General features: G+C 40.2%; 1 protein-coding gene and 1 long non-coding RNA gene across 2 annotated transcripts in view; both read right to left on the reverse strand.

Annotated features, from left to right (window-relative positions):
- The window catches only part of LOC142829667 (uncharacterized), a 31,125-nt gene extending 8,293 nt beyond the window's left edge, over window positions 1–22,832 (reverse strand). The window contains exon 1 of the long non-coding RNA XR_012904353.2: window positions 945–22,832. This is a non-coding gene — a long non-coding RNA (uncharacterized LOC142829667). The remainder of the gene's footprint in view (window positions 1–944) is intronic.
- The window catches only part of PPARGC1A (PPARG coactivator 1 alpha), a 513,653-nt gene that overhangs the window by 473,143 nt on the left and 17,633 nt on the right, over window positions 1–22,877 (reverse strand). The window lies entirely within an intron of this gene.

Here is a 22,877-nt window from a genome sequence, read left to right on the forward strand (position 1 = left end):
ATTTTTTTTAAGATGGGATGACAACATCTGCATGCAGTATTCAAGATGTGGACATATCATAGATTTATATAGAGGAAACATTTTTTTGTCTGATCTTTCTCTCTCGCTCAATGATTTCCAACGTTCTGTTTGTTTTTTGGATTGCCACTATACATTGAGTGGAATGTTTTCAGAGAATTATCCACAACGACTCCAAGACCTCTCTCGAGAGGCAAAGCTAATTTAGATTCCATCATTACATATATATAGTTGAGATTGTTTTCTCTAACGTGCACTACCTTGCATTTATTATTTCATCTGCCATTTTGTTGCCCAATCATCCAGTTTGATGAGATCCTTTTGTAGCTCTTTTCAATCTTTTTAGGATGCAACTCTTCAGTAGTTTTTTATCACCTCCAAATTTTGCCACCTCACTGTTTATCCCTTTCTCCAGATCAATTATGAATATGTTGATTAGGACTGGTCCCAGGACAGACTCCTGGGAAACACCAGTATTTTTCTCTCCATTCTGAAAATTTTTATTCCTACCCCCTTTTTCCTATCTTTTAACCAGTTATCAAACCAAGAGAGGGTCTCCTCTCTTAAACCATGACAGCTTACTTTGCTTAGAACAGACTTTCTGAATATCTAAGTATCCTATATCTACCAGTTTCCCCATGTCCACATGCTTGTTGGCCCCCTCAAAGAATTTTAGTAGATTGGTGAGGCATAATTTCCTTTTACAAAAGCCATGTTGTCTCTTCCAACAAATTATGTTCATTTACATGTTGGACAATTTTGTTCTTTACTATAGTTTCAACTAGTTTGCCCAGTACTGAAGTCAGGCTTAGTGGCCTGTAATTGCCAGGATCTCATCTGGAGCCCCTTTAAAAAAACTGATGTCACATTAGCTATTCTCCAGACATCTGGTAGAGAATCTGATTTAAATGATAGATTACACATACCATAGTTAGTAGTTCTGCAATTTCACATTTGTCTCCCTTCATAACTCTTGGGGCATACCATCTGATCCTGGTGACTTATTACTGTTTACCAATTTGTTCCAAAACCTCCTCTCATGACAGCTCAATCTGGGACAGCTCCTCAGATTTGTCACCTAAAAAAAAAAAAAGCTCAAGTTTGAGAACTTCCCTCACTTCCTCAGTCATGAAGACCAATATAACAAATTCATTTAGTTTCTCCACAATGGCCTTATTGTCCTTGAGTATTCCTTTAGAATTTCTTTTGTCCAGTGGTCCCCACTGGCTGTTTAGCAGGCTCCCTGCTTCTGATGTACTTAAAAACATGGTCTGCTTTTACTTTCTGAGTCTTTGGCTGATCTTCAAATTCGTTTTTGGCCTTCCTAATTATATTTTCACACATCATTTATTAGAATTTATGCTCTTTTCTATATTCCTTACTAGGATTTAACTTCTACTTTTTAAAGGATGCCTTTTTGTTTCTCACTGCTTCTTTCACTTTGTTGTTTAATAATAGTAGCATCTTTTGGGGTTCTTTTGTATTTTTTTTAATTGGGAGTATATATTTAAGTTGAGCTTCTATTATGGGGTCTTTAAAAAGTTTATATAGAGCTTGCAGGGATTTCTCTTTTGGCATTGTACCTATTAATTTCCATTTAACTGACTCGTCATTTTTGTGTCATCCCCTTTCAAATGCTACTGTGTTGGGGCTGCTAGCAGACCTTGCAACTCACAGACTTTCCTTCTGAATTTGTCACTATCAGACACATCGTTCTCTCACACAAAAAGTGGAAAGGAACAAGATTCAGGGGCCAAAAGAGGTCCTGGAACAAATTTGTATGGGGGGGGGGGTCGTCTAAGAGCCATTTAACCAATGGCAAACCTCTATATAATGAAAACCACTTCAAACCAGCAGCACCCCTAGTTCCAGCACCTATGAGCCTTTTATTAAAATCCTTAAAGAAACTGGTTCTGGGACCAGAGGATGGAAGCAAAGAAACCCTTTTATGAATCTTGCTATCATTGTACTGGAGAAGACTGAATTTCCCTGAATGAGAATGAAATGCTAAATTGTTGCCAGAAGCACTCGCACTAAACTAAGCTCAAGTCTCAACAACTGAAGATGTAAACAGTACACTAAGATGTCCTGGACAGAAACCAGCATCTGTCAGGCTCTGTGGGACAACAGCCAATCCCCCCAAAATATGGCTTCCATGTGCTGAATGGACCGTTCTGGTAGGTTTTCAACGGTTGAGCAGCTGTTGTTGAAAAGCCACCAAACAACTTTCTTTCTCCTCATTCAACCACAAAGCAGAATGCAAGGAGCTGAGCATAGGATGCAATGTGTGGCCATAATTCTGTGTGAGGGGGTCACGATGAAAAGGAAGGAGTATGGGAGGCTGAAAGGAAAGCACGATAAGGTCACAGAACCAGCGCTGCCTCAGCCATGCTGGGCAACAATGAGCTTTGCTTAATCTGCTTTCTACTTGAGGATGACTTGTGGGATTATTGGGATCCAGGGGGAAAGTGTACAGGAGAGCTGACTGCCAGGTGAGATGGAAAGTGTCGGATAGGAAGCCCGGACTTATGCCCTCTTCAGAGCAAAACAGATGACATTTTCTGTTGTCCCTGGAATGCCCCAAACTGTGAAGATGTCCTGGAGAATGCCTGACATTGGAAACTACTCATGACTAAGAGGAAAATGCCTGCTGAAATGGTCCATGAGGTGATTATGGATGCCTGGGGCAAGTAGCTGGCTATCGGAGTAATGCTTTCATTGATGTGGAACTACCACAACCAACTTGCCTCTTGCACCTTAGTGTGCTCCCTCCTGCCTGTTCACATAATACATTGCTGTGGTACTATCACACAGAACAGAAAAGCATGACCAGCAGAGACCTCAGTACACATTTGTTCTTATATTTAAAGCGTCTTTAGTAAAGCTAGATAGGGTGTTTTACAAGAGTGTGCAAGCTACTGTCCAAAATGCAAAGGCACATAGTAAACTAAAACCACACAAGCAACAGCATGATTGAGCTCCCTGTTCTGTAGCAAATAAAGTGGCCAGTAACCACAAGCCACAGCCATTATTTTAGTCACTGAAGTAATAAACTGGCTAAGTGGCAGTTATTTTTATTTCTATGCCATGACTTCCCTCCAAGTATGTCTGGCTTCACTAATGTGGTTGTTAAATGGGTGCAAGCAGACTCTTGTTGGCAATGCCTGCCCCTCTTGGGTCTCTCCTTCCCCGCAATTTCATTATAAAGGAACAGCACAGGCAAGCCTCTCTATGCACAAAGAGCTCCACTGAGGACAAAGGGAAAGTATCTGCTAGCAAAGCACTAGGTCAGTAGGGGTTGGGAGAATGAGTCTGCACTCACTGTTTTCCTTGTACAATAAGGGCTATAGAGACTACATAATATTCACTCACGGTTTCCTTGTGTCATCCATCTGCCAATCTCCACCTGCTCTATCTTGTCTATTTAGATTGTAAGCGGTTGGGGCACATACTGTCATTTTGTCCTGTGCTTATACAGCACCTACCACGATGGGGTCCTGATCAGAGATGGAGAGCTCCTAAATACTACCACGGTAACAACAATACATTGCGTGGAAATGATGGACAAGCATAACTGTGCTTAGATGGGCTCTGGGCTTGCCATGACTCTTGCAGATGTTTTATATTCTCATTCTTTTGAGCAGGCACAGGCTGTTTTCCCAGTCAGGCAGCAGTAGCAGCACAGCCTATTAGCACTTGCAGTCCCACCACTCATTTTTACACTACCTACCTTTTCTTGTAGAACTTTCCTTATCATGTCACTTACCCATTCCGCTCCATCAGGGCCCTTCTTTGTTTTATCCTTTTTCCTCCTTCCCCAGCTCTCCCCGGGCTGCTCCTCCTGTTTTTCAAAGCCCAGAATATTTCCTCTTTCAATTCTTCAGCCTCAGGTGCGATGTTTGAAAGACTTTTAAAAAACGTAATGCATACAAAAAGCTGCCATCTGATAACAGCAAGGCAGGTGGCAAGTTGTGATTACAGTGATTGCTGCTACTGATTGGCTACAAATTGCATACACAGCTAATGTGTGCTAAAACATCCCATTATTTTGATGCTTCATCTGCCCTCCATTCACTTGCTTGTTTGTCTCATCTGCATGTCATCTCATCTTTGCTGTAAGCTCTTAAGAGAGCAGGGACTGTCGGCTATCAGTTGTTTGTACAGCACCTAACATGAAGCAGTCTGGCCAGGTTGAGGCTCGTAGGCGCTACTGCAATTGAAATGATCAACAAGGATTATATTTTGCCTACTCAGAATCGAAGCTATTGCTATTACAATTGAGTGGTTCTAATGGGTGTGTTGTATATAAGAACTTTAAATTGATTGTTCTACTGTGTGTAACACCTGCCACAAGATCATGCCATTGTCTTTCCATTCCTGATATTGTAATTCATTTGGAGAAGGTGGCACTTTTCATATTCCCTTGCTTCAGGGATGACATCACTGCTGGAGAGCCAGGTCTAATTTTTCACTTACCTATTTCCTTCTCAGATCCTTTACTGTCTTTTTCATATTTCTCCTGAAGATGTCGTTTTACACTGCCACTACATGTAACATTAACTACTCTTGAATGTTCTCCTCTCCTATTTCTTTAGGTTACAGAAAAGAGCCCGCTTAGAATGCAGACTTTGGAGAAGATCTATTTCAGCATTTTCCTAAAACAATAACATAATTCCCTAGATTTCATGTTTTCAATACATTTCTCTCCACAGAGACAGCATGACTCACTGTCCCGATAGAGAAATAATTTCTCGTAATAGACACTAACAACAGTTATAACACTAATAGCATTATCAGTTTATGACACTAGAAGCACTACCACCATCTAGCAGTAGTGTCTCTGACATTTGTCCCATTTGTCTCTTTCTCCCACAAGTCTCTCCACCTCTTTTCCTGCAGTCCTTTCGAGGCTAGTCCTTAGGACCACTTATGTTCTCATTTAAATCCCCCCTTAAGTTCCATTTCTATTGCAACTCACACAAAAAAAATATGCGAAAACAATTTTGTCTATTTTAAGTGTAGGAAAAAAACCCATCCCACCATGATGCATAGCACCTTTGCTGTGTGAGGTGCTTGAAGAGCTCTTGTTGCTATAACCCATTTTCTTCCCCATCATTTTTATTCTGCTGCCTACAGTCAGTGTGTCACAAGAGTAGGACTCTACCAAATTCCCAGTCCATTTTGGCCAGATTTCATGGTCACAGGATTTTTTAAATCAAATGTCATAGTTTCAGATTTGTAAATCTGAAATGTCATGGTATTGTAACAGGGAGGGGTCCTGACCCACAACAGGGAATGATGGGGCACTTGTCCTGCACTGGCCCCCTGCAAAGGTTAAAGGCAGGCCCAGAGAGGCTGCCCTGCAGACAGCCAACAGGAAGGCAGATTAAACAACAGCCAACCATAGCCAAGCAATCCCTGCATAAGGCAATAACAAAGAACTTTTCTATCATATCATTTACACAATTTACCAGCACTACCACCACCAATAGCACAGAAGGGTTGCAATACCATACTACGCCACCTTCACTTCTGTGCTGCTGCTGATGGAACTGGACTCCAGTACAGCCGCCACTGCTCTCTGGCTGCCCAGCTCTGTGATATCTGGTTTCCCCTAAACAGCCAGATTTCACAGGGGAAATTAGATTTCATGGTCAAATATGTTTTTCATGGATGTGAATCTGCTATGACCCTACATATGACTTATGAGTTAATTTGCAAGTTATCAGGGCGTGGACTTTTCTTATTTGTTCTGAGAGGAACCTAGCAAGCTTCTGGGTACTGCAGAACAATAAATAATGAACGAGAAGAGGCTATTAGCATTATCAGTAAGAGACACTAGAACAATTATACAAGTGCTCAGCAGCCTCTCCTGCAAATTAGGGTAATGACAAGTCAGTACTGCTCAAAACAGGTTCCTCACACCCTGCTTCAATAACCTATAGGCTGAGCTGCCGGAATTCTCTCATATCATTACTCTGAATAGACAAATCTTGCCACCATATGATGGAGAAAGAGAAGGAGCTACAGACAGAAGTTCCCAGCTCTCAGTTGAAGGGAAAGTGGTCACTCAAAATAGTTACATGCAACCAACTAAGGTGTTTCACACCTGAATGTTTTGTTAAACAACTTTACATATGCCAAGTTATAATAATTCCCTCTCTTTTTGGTCATTGCACAAGAACACTCATTCAGTAGGCCTAGCCAGATGATCATCCATCCCCAGGATAAGGAATCCCCAATTAAATAAATAAATAAAAGAGACTGTATCTGAATAAAATCCCCAAACCTAAACATTTCATTTTTAAACCAGTTCAAGTTATTAGGCAGTAACAATGAATTTCTCTATCACATTGTTTATACAATTTAAGAACTCTCAAACATGTGAATGAACAGATGGGACTTCCTATCTCTTACTCAAACTACACAGTGTACACACACTGAGCCAAAATTTCAGTTAGAGTATATCAGCTACCTTGATTATCACCATCTGAAGTCTTGTTAAACTTATTATTATTGTAAGTGCATAATTCATCCATACCACAACCACCTCAACTTTGACTCAGACTGCTGACTTTTTAAAAAGCTCTGTGATTTTGATACCTAAATATGTTGTGAGGTATTCTGATAGATTAACTTATAATATTCCCAAATTATTTATTGATAGAATGTTTTATGCATTACTTAATGCTGTTTCTTATTTCTTACTGAGTTTAATAGGAAAAGAGCATTACTACCAATTTATGAAAAAGTATGTATGTAGATTGGTTTACAGTAGGGACTGAACTTTCTCAGATACATATAAAAATTGATTGTACATATATAATTTTTATTATTCTTTTTCTGGGAGATCTGTGGTTTTTATATTTGCAGATTACTGATGAAAAAGGATTTATTTGGTCAAATGCATTGTGGTAATGTATATGTTTCTTCATACTTGAGAAGACTAAAATATTTGAATACATAGTGTTATATTTATTTCCTTAATTATTCAATTATTAAAAAAGCAAATAAGTGCTTGAGTTTTGTAAAGGATGATGCAGGTAAGTACACTATTCTCACTTAAATAGACTTTGAAACAAAGTTATTTTGTATTTCCGGAATGTCCCAGATGATGGGGAATTTGTGTCTCAAATTATTTTTTATTTTTTATTTATGTAGCTAAACAGAGCTAGAGATTATGGGGGCCAAACTTGAGACACCAAAAACCAAACACACTTTTTGAAAATCTTGGCCACGATTTTTAAATACATGGAATGAAAGCTCACCACATTATCAATCTTAAGGTAAAGAGACACACTATTCAATCTATTAAGCCATTTGTCAGCCTATCCATGTCATTGAAACTCTCTGTATTTAGTTACCTTTTTGAAGAACATGGCTAATAATAATGCATTGCATTTTTGGTACTTCTCCCATCTGTGGATCTCAAAGCAATTTACAAAAGAGAGTAAGAATTCTCAGCCTGATTTGAAACAACTTATATGATAATTGATATGGCTGGTGGAGGAAATATGAGTGTTCCATCTCAGAGATGTGTACTCTGCTACAAGCTTCCTATTTGATCTTTGGCAAGTCACAAATTCATTGTTGTTCAGTTACTCTAAAATGAAAAAGCTGAGGATTTCTGAAGGAAGAGTAATTATACCAGATCCTAAAAAGTGTCTCTTCACTTCAGGAAAAAAAAAGGATAATGTTGGCTGGTTCTAAGCTTGACAACAAAAATATCCTCCATTGTCATGCATTTTTTTGTAACTCTCCACAAGTTTTGTTGACAGACTCTTGTCTACTTTTCAAATAATGACAGTATTCAACATTTTATTGTTACTATCATTAAAAATTACTTGCAGGAATCAATGTCAAAACCTACTTATGTTTCAAGTTTTATAGCATAAAATGAGTGAGGCACATAAGAACATAACCACCTACAGGTTAGACCTAAGGTCCATCTAGCCTAGTATCCTGTCTTCTGACAGTGGCCAATGCCAGATGCCCCAGAGGGAATGAACAGAATAGGTAATTATCAAGTGATTTCACTCCTGTTGCCTATTCCCAGCTTCTGACAAACAGAGGCCAGGGACACCCCTACCCATCTTGACTAACAGCCATTGATGGACCTATCCTTCTTGAATTTATCTAGCCCCCCCCCCCCTTTTTTTTTAAACCCTGCTAGAGTCTTGCACTTCACATCACCTTCTAGCAAGAGAGTTCAAATGATTAACTGTATAGTGTGAGAAGAAATACTGCCTTTTTATTTGTTTTAAACTTGCTGCTTATTAATTTAATTTGCATTATGGGAAGGAGTCAATAATGCTTCTGCATTGACTTTTTCCACACCAGTCATGATTTTATAGACCTCTCTCATATCCCCCCACTTAGTCGTCTATTTTCCAAGCTGAACAGTCCCAATCTTATTAATCACTCCTCATATGACAGCCCATATGTGAACCCTTGTGATTTTATCATGGGTCCCCTATTTGATGTTTTACATAAAGCCTCACCTCCCGAAAACTAATTATTTCAAAAAAAAAATCTCAGCTTTCATTTACATTTCTAGCCCTCACAGTAGCAGAAAAAAAAGAGCCTGAAAACATGACCCAAGATCACCTTAAAGGTTCCATACCAGAGGACAAATCAAAAGAACCCAGAATCCATAATTATAAACCTCAGGATTTGGCAAATGACTGGTGGGGAAAGGGGCCTGGCTCATGACTCTTCAAACATTTAGGGTTGGTAAAGTCACTAATATGAAAGGAACAGACTAACAGCCAGTAACAGGCAACAATTCATATACTTTCTGAATGCATCATGGTTATTTATTGAAGGTCTGGAAGCTGTCTGTAGATGAACAAACAGAGCCACACATGAGGGAGACACAAGACTAGAGCACCAATAAATCATTTGAAGGTGTCCCATTGCACATAATTATCATCCCCATTAAGCAGCAGTCATTGCAATTAAGTATTGTTGGGCTTAAATCAGTTACCTGGAATGTCTTCTGATCAAGCGTGTACCAACTAAGCAGCATTTACTATATTACCTTAATCATGCAGTATTTTGTCAAGCAGCCCAGCACAGCTTCACCTTGAAAGTAATCACCCTACCATTTGGATAATAAATAAAATGCTTTGAGATTCTCAAACAAAAGGCACTAACGGTATAAAAATGCAAAACATTGTAACATGATTTTCTTTAGTTTGCTGTCAAATCTATAACACTATTCATGGATTTCTTAAAACTGCTGCTAGTTGAAGAAGATCTGGTAAAGAAAACCAGAAGATTAGATAGTTGTTAAATGCCATACATTATCTTACTCTATAAAAGGGCATGGGTGGAAAAACATTTTGCTCAGACTCAATAAACCACTGTTTTAAAGGTTTTACACTATAGATACGTTTCAGAAAATGATCGTGTTAAGTGAAAACGTGTTATGCAGGGTCAATTTTCCCATTGAAAACAATGGAAAAGGTGGGGGTTGCGTTTCAAGCGGTGGTGTCTGTTGGGACCGGGACGTAAGGTTGGGGGAGAAAGGGGACTGGGTTACAGCAGGGAGGGAAGGTGTTTGGCTCTGGGGAAAGGAAGAGGAGGAGAGAGGAGGGGGATTGGGTTGGGAGTATGCCCCTGTGACCCGTCTGCTGGGGATCAGCGCGGCGAGCGGCAAACCCTCCGCCACTTTATATGGAGGTGGGGGAAGCCTCGTGCAGCCGCCGGCAATGGGCTGGCTGGGGAAACCCAGCCGCCGGCCTGCAAATGGGGGAGGAGGAGAGGGGGCAAGGTGTCCGGCAAGGGGGAGTCAGCGGGGAACAGCGTGGCGAGTGGCAAACCCTCCACCGTTTTGCGGGGAGGCAGGGGAAGCCCCACGCAGCTGCTGGCAACGGGCTGGCTGGGGAAATCGTGTTATCCCAGGGACGGTCGTGTAACTCAAAAAACATTCCCTACAAAAAAAATTGTGCTATCGCAAAAACATGTTAAGCGGACACATGTTAAATGAGGAATTACTGTACGTTTGTCTGAAAACAGACATCTGACCCTCTGCTATATCATTAGTAAGTTTTTTTAAATGTACCTGTATTTTTAAATGACTACTGTCAAACCTTAGTTAGATGTTTAAATTACTACATTCCACATTTTTTGTTTTATATGAACCATGCTTTATTAATAAAGAATCACTGCTCCTCTTACCTTTAAACAGTCAGTTAATAATACAGAGGCACATACAACACCGCTTTTTTAGCAAATGTTATGCAGGCAGTATTTGAATTGCCCACTGGGAAAACACTGAGTGGTCTCCAACGTACTCCAATATATTTATGTTAGCATTAAAACAGGCACTTTAGTATGTACTTATATTTTTATGAGGTGAGGTGAAAAACTCAACTGTGACCAACTTGCCCTCTCTTCAAGCAATTTGAGTTCTGAACTTTCAACCTGACCTCAAAACAATTAAAGATCATTTCTGAGTTTAGCTTGGAAGGATTTGGCAGAGATTTTCTGGTTTATTTTAAGGGTAAAATGTTCAGAGACACATAGCCTGGTCTACACTATGAATTTTTGCTGGCATAGCTACATGGGCTAGAGGTGTGAGAAAAACAACATGCTGCCAAACTAGCCATGCTGGCAAAAGACCTAACAGCACCAGCAAAGAGTCCTGCTAACATCACTCACAAAGGAGATTTACCCCCAGGCTGATCTGTGCTGGGAATTTACATCAGCCTATCCACACATCTGAGAGACATAGCTACCTAAACCTAACCTTCAGTGTGGAGACAATGCTAGGCAATGAAATATTTCTTCCATCAATCTAGCTACCACCTCTTGGGGAGGCGGTTTACCTATGCTGAGAGGAGAACCTGCAGCTGTGCCACAGTAGCTGTTTGAGTGTACCAAGCCAGCAAAAATACTGCTTTTGTATTTATAAACTATGTCTCCATGGGGAGGCCTTTATTGGCAAAACATTTGCAGCGTAGGGTTCCAACTGCTTAAATCACTTCTGAAAAATGAAACTGAAGAACATTTGAAAAATTTTCCCTCAGTCTGTAGTAACCAGCTCACCATATTTCTAATCACAATTACAATCAATTCAAACCCCTTGGTGGTCACCAGTGTTCCTTGTAAGTAGTATGCTTGTGTGGCCACTCAGGAGACATTCAAATGCTGCTCAGCTGATTAGCAGACTGCCTACAGCTAGGGTTTTTTTTTTTTTTTTTGTTTCTACTGGTGATGCACATAAAAATTATTCTGCACATGGATGGAAAATCTGCATATGGATGAAAAAGATTAATAGGAATATGGGTGGTCACTCACCGTTTATGGTGAATTATTTTAAGTCATTTTTTTGAAGCAGTTTGGAGCATGTGTTAAGAAGTGCCCCTTTCCTCCCCTGTTATTCAACCAATGCTTGAAACAGTTGCAATTATAAACCATCTTGACCATCCAGACTGAAACAGTTTTGGCCCCTCAGATTAGAGATGTAAGCAACTAGTCGACCATCCAATAAGCAGAAGCCCATCAGATAGCTGACTAATCCTTTGACTCATTGCTTTCTCGCTGCCTCAGGTGCTGGGGGGATGGAGCCAGCTCCCCCCAGCACCGTCTCTGCGTTTGCGTCTAGTCCCAGGAACTCCTCTGCTTTTAAACGTATTCAGAACCGACAGGCTCTTAATACATTTGAAAGGCTAAAGGCAAAAGGAGGGAGCCAGCATGAACCAGAACAACTGATTCCTGGCTAACACAGGGTCCCCACTGCTGCACAACAGCATTTTAAATGGATTAAGAGCTGACAGGCTCTTAATGCATTTAAAAGGCAGAGCTGCAGTAGGGTTAGCTCCTAGTCCAGGAACTAACCCTGCTGCAGCTCATCACTTATTGACTAGTCGATGAAAAATCCATCAACTAGTTGATTAAGCTAAATTTAACATCCCTACCCCAGATATCTGCATAAATCAGGAGACACATTTTCCACAGGGTCAGTGTATTTCTGACAACAAAATAACCATACCACAACCAAAATCTATCTTCTAGAAAAGACATCAACACAAAGTACATAATGAACATAGCCTAGCACAGAAAGGCCCTTATACAAGATTGGAAGTCCTAGGCACGACAGAAAAAACAAACCATAGATACATTTTCAACACAACATTTTTAAAATTCAATCCCTGATTACTGAAAGTTGTGAAAATACTGTAGTAAGAGTACATCATTGGCTTATAGCAATCAGCTTCTCCATGACCACAGTCAATTACTAGTACTGCGAAGGTCTGCCTCCAGTCTTGCCCATAGTCCCTTACAAATCTCTTGACATTCATTAGATGTTATAGACATGCATGCCAAGATTTTCAAACTAAACAGGTGATTCTGGACGTCTTATTTTTCCATTGCTAAAACTGAGATATCTTCAAGGGGTTGGTTTTCAGAAACCACTGAGTATTCTCTCTCCAAAAGTCAGCTCCCTTTACAGCTGAGCCTTCCCAAGATGGAGTTATCCAGAATCATTAGCTACTTGAAACGCTCAACCTTAAATACCTGAAGAGAACTGGATTAATTTGCCCGTGTCTGATAGTTAAAGCCAATCAACATGAACGTAGCAGTTGCTCCACTTTGGCAAGGGAGAGGTTAAAACCAGGCTTCACAAACCCCTCCAATCAGGGACAGGTTCATAGGGAGCCAATCAGAAAGCAGCTTGCTGAGGCAGCCCTGTTTATAAGGAGCTGCTCAGTGGAGTAGAGGGTAGCTGAGTCCTGACCAGTGAAGAGGAACAAGTGGTTCCCTGGGAGAAGCCCCTTGGACAGAGCAGTGCTTAGGCAGGCTCAGGGGAGCTGGAAAGGAGACACAGCCTGATACCTGACATTCTGTGGCCTTGATACAAAGGGTCACAGGAAAGTGGCCCAGGGAACAATGAGGGCAGTTAAAGGGAGTGAAGGAGGACAGAATAAGGCTGCTGCCATAGAGTTCCTGGGCAGGCTTGAGGATCCCTTTACTCCTTTCACTGTACCCAGCCACACTGAAGAGCAGCCTTCATAGACTAGCCTACAGCAGAGGAGACTCTGGGGATTCAGTTTGCAACTCAAGTGGCTATAAGGACTAAGAACTTCTGATACCATCAGAAGGTGAGAATGGAGTAGTGGGTACTGCCAGAGGCAATGTCCTGAAGATGATGTTGCAGTCCAAGGAGCATCACAGTCCAGAACCAGAGGATGGAGACAGTGTATAGAGTGATGATGAGCAAGACACTAGCCAAAAGCAGATAGAGCTAATTCCCAGACACACCACCTGGAGGTGCTGTGGCACTAAGTCAGACCCCGCTACAATGGGTTTATGGAAAACAGATCCTATCAAACTAACTGGAAAGAATCACAGAGATGTGAAGCTGAAAGCGATTTCAGGAGATCAGCTCATCTATCTTCCCACAGTGAGTGAGGCAGGATTAAGTACACCTGTCAGCAATGGTCTAGGGCTTCATCTACTCTGCTCTTTAAAAACATCCAATGACAAACATTTCCCAGGCTCTTAGTTTAAGTTTTGGAACAAGTTAACCTATCATCATAGTGAGATTTCCCTTGCTTCAAATTGAGCCAATTATGTCTTGTCCTACCCTTGGTGGGCAGGGAGAACAATTTCATCATCATCTTTATAAATAAACTTATACTTATTTAAAGGCTGTTGTCCTTTCCCCTCCTCCCTCCTGCCCCTCCAGCTCCCTCTGTAGACTCAACATGTCCAGTTCTAACAACCTGACACTCATAAGTCATGTTTTCTAAACCTTGTCATCATTTTCATTACTTACCTCTAGACACTCCAGTTTACAGACTGAACTTCTCTGATCCAGGGATCCTGATCCGGCAATACCTGTGGTCCAGCTGAGAGCCCAGGCTACAGAGGTTTCCAGGAGGCCAGGAGCAGAGCCCCACCAGGAACCCAGTGGCCCAGAAGCCCAGGGCCTGCAGCAGAGCTAGCAGCAGGAGGGGAGCCCAACTGGGAGGCGGGCAACCGCCCAGGAGAGCCCAGAGGCAATCAGTAGAGGGAACAGAATTGACCTCCCCCGGACTGGCAAACTCCCTTATTTGGGACCAGTCAGGTCCTGAGGATGCCAGACCAAGGCGATCTAACCTGTACTTGTCACTGTTAAAGTGAGTGCCAAAACTAGACATGGTACTCCAGCCGAGGTCTCACCAGTCAGATCTATCTTTACCTTCCCTGTCTTAGATACAACACTCCTTTTTGCCTTTTTTTTCACCCCAGGATTATACTGATTCATATTCAATTTGTGATCCATTGTAGATCCTTTTCAGCAATACTTCCACCTGAATAGTTATTCCCCAGACTGTATTTGGGCATTTAATTTTTCCTTCCTAAATGTAGTATTTTGCACTCATTTATTGAATTCAATGTGGCTGGTATCTTTTTTAAACGAAATTACAAACTTAGCTGATAAAGGTAATTGCATTAATAGATTTATGTAAGGCATTTAATATGGCACAGCACAAATGAGTGATATAAAATTAACATGTTACACAGTACATGGATTTAAAGCTGGCTGACATGTCTCAATGTAATTATAAATAACCATTGAGCATGTGTGTTTCTAATTGAGATTGGTTCTTGGCCCTGAGCTATTTTACCATTTTTATCAATGACCTAGAGGAAAACAACTCATCATTGATAAAGGGAGAAATGAGAACAGCAAAATAGAGACAATGGATTTCAGGAAGGCATATTTTGGTAAGCTCAGAGAGCTGATAGGTAAGGTCCCGTGGGAATCAAGACTTAGGGGAAAAATAACTGAGGAGAGGTGGCAGTTTTTCAAAGGGACATTGTTAAAGGCCCAAAAGAAAGCTATTCCGCTGCGCCGGAAAGATAGAAAATATGGCAAAAGACCGCCTTGGCTTAACCACGAGATCTTGCATGATCTAAAAATAAAAAAGGAGTCTCATAAAAAATGGAAAGTAGGACAAATTACAAAGAATGAATATAGGCAAACAACACAGGAATGCAGGGGCAAGATTAGAAAGGCAAAGGCACAAAATGATCTCAAACTAGATACGGGAATAAAGGGAAACAAGACGACTATTTATAAATACATTAGAAGCAAGAGGAAGACCAAGGACAGGGTAGGCCCACTGGTCAGTGAGGAGGGAGAAACAGCAACAGGAAACTTGGAAATGGCAGAGATGCTTAATGACTTCTTTGTTTCGGTCTTCACCAAGAAGTCTGAAGGAATGCCTAACAGTGAATGCTAGTGGGAAGGGAGTAGGTTTAGAAGATAAAATAAAAAAAGAAGAAGTTAAAAATCACCTAGAAAAGTTAGATGCCTGCAGGTCACCAGGGCCTGATGAAATGCATCCTAGAATACTCAAGGAGCTGATAGAGGAGGTATCTGAGCCTCTAGCTATCATCTTTGGAAAATCATGGGAGTCAGGAGAGATTCCAGAAGACTGGAAAAGGGCAAATATAGTGCCCATTTATAAAAAAGGAAATAAGAATAACCCAGGAAACTACAGACCAGTTAGTTTAATTTCTGTGCCAGGGAAGATAACCGCACAAGTAATTAAGGAAATCATCTGTAAACACTTGGAAGGTGGCAATATGATAGGGAACAGCCAGCATGGATTTGTAAAGAACAAATCATGCCAAACCAATCTGATAGCTTTCTTTGATAGGATAACGAGTCTTGTAGATAAGGGAGAAGCGGTGGATGTCATATACCTAGACTTTAGTAAGGTGTTTGATACAGTCTCGCATGATATTCTTATCAATAAGCTAGGCAAATACAACTTAGATGGGGCTACTATAAGGTAGGTGCATAACTGGCTGGATAACCGTACTCAGAGAGTATATTAATGGTTCAGAATCATGCTGGAAAGGTATAACTAGAGGGGTTCTGCAGGGTCTGTTTTGGGACTGGCTCTGTTCAATATCTTCATCAACGATTTAGATATTGGCATAGAAAGTACCCTTATTAAGTTTGCAGATGATACCAAGCTGGGAGGGGTTGTGACTGCTTTGGAGGATAGGGTCATAATTCAAAATGATCTGGACAAATTGGAGAAATGGTCTGAGGTAAACAGGATGAGGTTTAATAAAGACAAATGTAAAGTGCTCCACTTAGGAAGGAACAATCAGTTTCACACATACAGAATGGGAAGCGACTATCTAGGAAAGAGTACGGCAGAAAAGGGTCTAGGGGTTATAGTGGACCACAAGCTGAATGAGTCAGCAGTGTGATGCTGTTGCAAAAAAAGCAAACATGATTCTGGGATGCATTAACAGGTGTGTTGTGAGCAAGACATGAGAAGTCATTCTTCCACTCTACTCTGCGCTGGTTAGGCCTCAGTTGGAGTATTGTGTCCAATTCTGGGCACCGCATTTCAAGAAGGATGTGGAGAAATTGGAGAGGGTCCAGAGAAGAGCAACAAGAATGACTAAAAGTCTAGAGAACATGACTTGTGAAGGAAGGCTGAAAGAACTGTGTTTGTTTAGTTTAGAAAAGAGAAGATTGAGGGGGAACAAGATAGCAGTTTTCAGGTATCTAAGAGGGTTTCACGAGTAACGGTAGTTCGGACTAGGAAGCCTAGTCCGAACTACCTAGTCCGTGCCGCGTGTAGCCGCGCGGCAACGAGTCTGCACTAGCGGACATTTAAAAATGGCGGCACCCGGCTTTATGCAAATGAATCCCGGGAAATTCAAATCCCGGGCTTCATTTGCAACTCCGGTTGCCTACATTACCACCCTAGTTCGAATTAGGGTGGTAGTGTAGACATACCCTGGATGTTTAAACAGAAATACCAAGTCAGAAATAATGTTGTTTTTCCTCTCTATTTGGCACTGGTGTGCAGCTCTGCACACACAACTTTAGGCATGATGTAGACAAATTAAGAGGCAGTTCAGTGGAGAACTTACTTTATAGAGAGTGTCCAGTGACTGACTCTGAAATACCCATCTTTGCTCTAGCTCAAATAAGAATCAAACCTGGGAAGTCCTATGGCCTATATTTATTCAGGAAGTCAAAGATGATCAGTGGTCCCCTCTCATCTTGGAATCAATGAATCTATATATAAAAGGTGAAATCCTGACCCCAGTGAAATCAATGGCAAAACTCCCATTGATTTTAATGCAGCCAGAATTTCACCCAATGTCTTTTGAAAAAGGAAATTTAATTCAGACATTTGTACTTTCACTTATTCGGTGGCTTTGTTTTGTAACGAAGTTTCAGAAACATTTTTTTCCAAGTCAAAGAACATGTACACTTAAATCCACTGAAGTCAATAAGTTTGTACCAAACCTGGAGTTATATTAAGAGTAAATATAGCTCATTTTCTTTTCCTCTTTAAGGTGAAACTACAATTTCTAAAAGTTTATTTCTGAGTTGCTCAAAATTTGAGCAACTTTCCAATTATTAAAAACTCCACTTAAAGTGACAGAAGGGTTTAAGTACATCAGACTGACAACTACATGTAGATTTTCCCACTGCCTAAGCTAGATGCTACCACAATATCTTGACTATTTTCTTTCTCAAAGGCTACGTCTACATTGGCATGATCTTGCGCAAATACTCTTTAACGCAGGAGTTCTTGCGTTAAAGTATTTGCGCAAGAGAGCGTCTACACTGGCATGTGCTTTTGCGCAAGAGCATCCATACCAGTGTAGATGCTCTCTTGCGCAAGAAAGCTCTGATGGCCATTTTAGCCATCGGGCTTTCTTGCTCAAGAAATTAATGTTGCCTGTCTACACTGGCCTCTTGCACAAGAACAGTGGTGCAAGAGGGCTTATTCCTGAGCAGGAGCATCATAGCTCTTGCGCAAGAAGCACTGATTTCACACATTAGAACGTCAGTGTTCTTGCACAAGAACTCCCCACCAGTGTAGACAGGCAGCATGTTTTTGCGCCAAAGCGGCCACTTTGACACAAGATCATGCCAATGTAGACACAGCCAAAATGGAAATTCAGTAATAGATTTAGCCCCCAGTTATATAAACAAGCTTGACTGTATGCAGGTAAGTTTCCCATTGAACTTCCTGGACTGGTCTTTTATGCAAAGTACACATGTCTTAAAACTGCATGCACGATAGGGATGTTAAACGTGTAATTTGTTAATCATATTGTCAACAATTTTTTTGACTACACAATTAATCAATAAAATATAGCACTGCAAGCACTCAGTCCCAGAAGCTACCCCGTTGCAGTACAAGTCTTGTACAAGTATTTTAGGAGGCGGGCAGGCTCCTAAAAGACTTGTACTGCAAAGCCACTGTGGGGTAACTCCCAGGACGAAAATGGTCCAGTTGCTAAGGCATTGGCTTAAATTATGAGAGATCTCAATTTAATTCTCTGCTCTGCCATAGATTTCCTATGTGAGCTTGGGTACATCATTTCGATCCAGATTTTTAATTATACAGTTAAACCGTTGTTATCCGGCATTCCGTTAACCAGAAAACTTTGTTAACCTGCATTGCCCCCAGCCATAATACTGTCGTATCTTCAGGCGCAGGGCCTGACTTGGTTTACCATGATTGGCTTAATTTTTTATTTAAGTAGTACTAATCATCTTTATCTCCAAAACAGAAATGTGAGACCAACTACCTTACACTACAAAACTACCAATATTAAAAACTTGAATTTTACTTTTATTGTCCATTGGTTTTTCCTAGGTTGATGGGACCTTCAGATAACCGGAATTTTAGATAACCAGAATGCCCTAATCCCCAAGCATGCCGGATAACACAGGTTTCACTGTATTTGGAGTTGCAGTGCCAAAGTCCCAGATTTTTGGCTAAAAGTACCTAAATAATTTTTTAAATTTAGAATTAGGCTCCAAATTGAGTCATTGCTATGCTAAACACTAACTTAAATACCTTTCAAGATTTGAGCCTTAGCCTCTCTGTCTCTCAGTTCCCTGCCTGTAATATGGGGGAAATAATGCTTCCTTACCTCCCACAGATGCAAAGATAAATACATTACAGATTGTGAAGCACTTTGAGATGTATTGATGAACACCATTACGTAAGAGACAAATATTACTTAGCTAAAAGGTTTAGAGATTACTAATAACATTGTATCATCATTCATTCAATTCTTTGACATTACAGATTTAGATAATTGCATAGAAGTAATGTACTTAGACTTTGTAAGACATTTGATTTAGTACAACACAAAATACCAACTAAAATTTAGCACCACGCAATCAAAGCAAAAGTTACGTTTTTTTAAAAACTGGCTAACTGATAGATCTCAAACAACCATCAGTGAGGAATTATCACTGAATGGAAGTTTTTCTGTGGGGCTTCTGCTGACATCAGTACTAAGCCTCACTATCAACATTTTCTTCAATGTCTGGGAGTAAAATACAAAAGTCATTCCTGACAAAATTTGTGGATAACCCAAAATTGGCAGAGTGGTAAATATAAAGGAAAGGGCAGCCACACAGAGAACTCAGGTTCTCTTCCAATTTGACTGGGTCTAGTCAAATAAAATGTGCAGTAATATAGCCAAATAAAAAGTTACACATCTAGGAATAAGGAATACAAAATAAGCACAGTAGCATTGCAAGCCGCAAGTCTGAAAAGGCTTTAGGTGTCACAGTGAACAAACAACTGAGCACGATCTTCTGATAGGATGCTGTGGAGAAAGTGGGTTAATGTGATCCTTTTACAAACAGGAGAACAGAAGAAGGGAAGTGATTCTACCTCTCTGTACAACAATGGTGAGATACAGAAACACTGCAGGCGGTGTCCACATTTTAAATAGGATGTTTACGAATTGAAAAGGGCACAAAAGAACTACAAAAATGTGTGCTGAAGAAAATGCATACGGTGAATGGTATAAAGAGCTCAATCTGTTTAGATTATAAAAAGATTTAGGGAAGCTAACAGAGTTAACTGGTTAAATGCTGGTGCTTAACCATTTCAACTTAGAACCTACCACCCAGTCTGCCAGGCCTGCCACGCCCATGAGGTCATACCACAGCCACAGGTATGTCCTCCTGGCCGGCCAGCCCATCTGTGGCCAGGGCTGCTCTCTAGCAAGGCACAGCGCAGCTGGCTGCAACCAGAGTTTGCCAGCAAGGACTGGTTAACATCTCTACAGTGCCTTAAGTACTTTCACAGAGAGAAAATACCAGGTACTAAAGAGCTCTTTAATTAGTCAAGAGAGGAATAACCAGAACCAATGACTGGACACTGAAGCTAGACAAATTCAATTAGAAATAAGGCACATTGAAAAACACACACTGGAACAAACTACCATGCAAAGTGGTGGATCGTATATCATGTGATTGATCACTTGCACTATTTGGAGCAAGACTGGATGCCTTTCTGGAAGATCTGTTTAATGAAATAAAAGTTACTGGGCTCAAAGTATACAGAAGGTTAGACAAGATGATCTAATGGCCCCTTCTAACAACAATCTATGAATAAATGCTGCAGTTTTGCAAATCAAGCCTATTTTAAGCACTCAGACCATCTATCCTACCACAAATATGTTAAGTGCATATTTTCAGTGTTCAACAAGATCTTAAACATGGGGAGTGCTTAGAAGATGCTATTTTACTATATATTTGACCACTTGAAGAGAAAACAACTCTTCTAGAGGTTATCACTTTTGGTACCTTTGGTATATCACTTCACACAGAAGGGATGCTTATTCCTCAAATTGGAATCACTCTGTTATCAAAGTCTGTCTCACTAAACAATTATTTTGTCTTCTGGCTGGTCAAAGATAAGGGCTTACAGAATGCTTGATTAGTTTCACAAACAGATATAGGAGTAACATTAGTGGAAAGATGAGATGCTAAGGTAATCAGTACTATTAATAACTTTTTGATTCTTAATCAAATACAGCTGATTTTGCCTGCTGCTTATATATTAGCTCTGGTATTATGCATCTTCTAGATTCTATAGGAAGATTTCTTCTAATGTTTATAAAACACCACCACAAAAATCTCATAAACCTTAGTATAGTTGTGTCTGGCTTTGTCCTGAAACTGCCCTGTTGAGAAGAGATATTTTATACAATTAAAAATCATGGGAGGAAATGAAGTGTTTTTTCATTGACTTCAATAGGGATAGACTTTCATCGTATATCATAATGCATACAAACGTACATTTCTCTAATTTCATTCTCAGAAAAAAAGTTAAACCATTTTTGTTGAAACCTTTTCTCTCTCACCAATTTCAGGCCAACATAGGCAGACACCTGACATGCAAAATTACAGCTCCTATATTTAAAGTTCAACAAAGTCATAAGCAACTGAAAAAAGGATCTTATGGATAGTGTTAGCAACTAACTATAGACATCACTACCAGATGCAATAGATTACCTTATTTATGGGATGCTCAGCATTGCTGGCAAAACAGACAGGTGTTTAGATTAGGGATGTTCCTAGCTCCCTCTGCATATAGGCTCCTGCATGCTGCCCGATGCTGCTGCCTCTGTATTATATACAGAGGCAGCAGCATGGGGTGGCAGGTGGCTCCCCAAGAGCTGGTGCATGCCAGGAACTGACTTTTTAGACTATACAGGGAGACTGAGTGTAACCATCAACATTAACCAACGAGCCCTTCATTTATACACTGTCACACGCCCAGTTTAGATTATGGTAATCTCTCTGCTCTCTGACTGCTAACCAGAAGAGGTGTTCCAATATGGAAAATCAGAAAAGCAACAAACAAGGCAGCGATTCATTTCTGCAGTGAAACATATCTCCCTCTTTCAAAACTCTAGTTTTGCTGTACACTTTTTTTTTAAAAACACACAAAGTTTTTTTCTTACAAACTCTTCCAGTGGGAGCCAATCCAAGACTCATAATGCATTCCACTGCATGCAGGACAGTGTACACTTCTGAGGAGAAAGTGTTGTCCTTGATATCTCAGGCACATGGATTTGGTTGGCTCTGTAGCAATTTTTTTATGCAATACACTTAATCTTTTTCCAAAAAAAAAAAAAAATGACTATTAACAAGACAAATATGTATGGTATAAAATATGATCAGGGTGGATTAATTTAAAGCCAACAAGAAAAAAAATCACCAATTTAAATCAAGTTTCCCACTGATACTTCACATATTTCTTCAACAATGATGCAAATCTGATCACTAAAACATGTTAATTTACAACTCAATATAGCATTTTACAACATCTAAGAGGATATACTTTGTACCATTTTTAAAATAACTTGATTTTTATTAGTTTAGGCAATAGCACCTAATAGTTAACACCAATGTCAAGCTGAAGATGCAGCAATACACTAGGAATGGTATGGACTAAATCACAAACATATACAATAGCAGTTTTATTTTATTAAATTAAATCTTAAGTGTTACATAAATGTTTTCCATTTGCAATAGGAGCAGTTTCCTGAGTTGCTGGCTGACAGCTATCCTTAAACTTTTTTTTTTTTAATTTTCAAATTTTATTAACTCTGCCAAGTCCTCAGAACATTAAATGTACAGTGTCCTTAACTTCTACAACTAGCTCTCATATTCCCCATTCCCACTGTCATTTTGATTCATAGACTAAAACAGAAATATGAGTTTTCCCGCTTTTTCAACTCCCAGTCAATTTCTTAGCTTTGAGAGAATACCACCAGCAGTGAAAATATTCTCTCTCTGCCTGCAGAGGAAGTTACAGCTGTAAAAAGTTAGCTTAACGACTAAAGGAACTCTGTTTCAAGGTGCCTGGGTAATGATTCCCACCAATTCAGGTGAGTGACTTTGTCCAAAACATGAATAAACATGTAGGCTACGTCTACACTGGCCCCTTCTCCGGAAAAGGCATGCTAATTTAGAACTTTGGAATAGGGAAATCCGCGGGGGATTTAAATATCCCCCGCGGCATTTAAATAAACATGGCCGCCGCTTTTTTTCC

This window comes from Pelodiscus sinensis, chromosome 4 (assembly GCF_052426305.1).
Source record: "Pelodiscus sinensis isolate ZL-2025 chromosome 4, ASM5242630v1, whole genome shotgun sequence".
NCBI classification, from domain to species: Eukaryota; Metazoa; Chordata; order Testudines; family Trionychidae; genus Pelodiscus; species Pelodiscus sinensis.